Genomic DNA, 377 nt, shown 5'->3' on the forward strand with positions numbered 1-377 from the left:
TGCATTTATTTTTCTATTGTCTTGAGTTGTATAACTCCATTTGATTATAACTATAATCCCTCCCAAGACACAGATATTGATGGGACGGATGTGGTCCGTCAAATGAGGCTTCTAGGTGGCCAAGCAGATTACTTTTGGATTTGGAGTTGGGAAAATTATTAGTTCTGTGATTATTATATATAAATATACATTACATATGATTACTGTGTTTCCTCGATAATAAGACCTATCCCGAAAATAAGCCCTCCCCTTACTGTGTAAGATTCCTCTAAAATAAGCCCTCCCCCGAAAATAAGCCCTATTGAGATTGCTACTGTAGTGAAGGTGATCCCCTGCGCTACACACTACATTACGGTACCCTCTGCATGCACCGTCTC

Source organism: Petaurus breviceps, unplaced genomic scaffold (genome assembly GCF_028583685.1).
Source record: "Petaurus breviceps papuanus isolate PSGF00001 unplaced genomic scaffold, PetGlider_PUasm1.0 90784, whole genome shotgun sequence".
Taxonomy (NCBI): Eukaryota; Metazoa; Chordata; class Mammalia; order Diprotodontia; family Petauridae; genus Petaurus; species Petaurus breviceps.